The sequence below is a fragment of the Propithecus coquereli genome, unplaced genomic scaffold, assembly GCF_000956105.1.
Source record: "Propithecus coquereli isolate 6110/MARCELLA unplaced genomic scaffold, Pcoq_1.0 Scaffold123, whole genome shotgun sequence".
NCBI lineage: Eukaryota > Metazoa > Chordata > Mammalia > Primates > Indriidae > Propithecus > Propithecus coquereli.
In genome coordinates this window covers 5,654,446-5,655,251 of record NW_012136414.1, presented here as the reverse complement: position 1 = coordinate 5,655,251, position 806 = coordinate 5,654,446, and positions in this window count along the sequence as shown.

Here is an 806-nt window from a genome sequence, read left to right as displayed (position 1 = left end):
GGGCCCGGCCAGGAAATTTTTAAAAAAGGAGTATTACCGACAGGGTCTCGCTCTTGCTCAGGCTGGTTTCGAACTCCTGAGCTCAAACAATCCGCCTGCCTTGGCCTCCCAGAGTGCTAGGATAACAGGCGTGAGCCACCGGGCCCGGCCGGTATCACCTTTTTTGACATCCAGGTTTATCCTTTTTATGAGCTTTTGGTCTCCATGCTCTTTATCCTCTTAGTTATTAGAAATAGATGAGCAGTTATTACTTTTGCTGTTTGTCCACTAGATTAAAGGACTTCAATTCTTGTCAGTAGTATGTAAAGAAACTAAATGAGTTAATAGGGCTTCAGTTTAGTATTGTATGTAGTCTCTGAATCTAAGGCATATTTATACAAATACAAGCGCAGTACTAACATAAGTCTTTTGCCCTGATTTTCTTTCTTTATAATTTATTATTTATTTGCAATCTAAAAATAAATTAGAGAAAGGAAGATTGGGGCAAAAAATAATACAATTTAATTCTCAGGACAACTTTTTTGGGTAGATATTTGTATTTCCAATTCACAGATGAGAAAACTGATCTCCAGAGGAGCTTCTAAATTTGCCCAAGTTCATATATTTAATAAATGGACTATAAAAAAACTTTTCAAATAGGAAAAGGAATACTGATACAACTAGAAAGCCTATGAAACAATATAACATAAATGAAAATGCACCCAGTCTCATATTTTAATAGATTCTGGGGAAAGAGGCAAGTCAAGTTATAAAGCTATAATTAATGATTCTTCATTTAAAAATCAAATTAATAATTATTTCCAGAA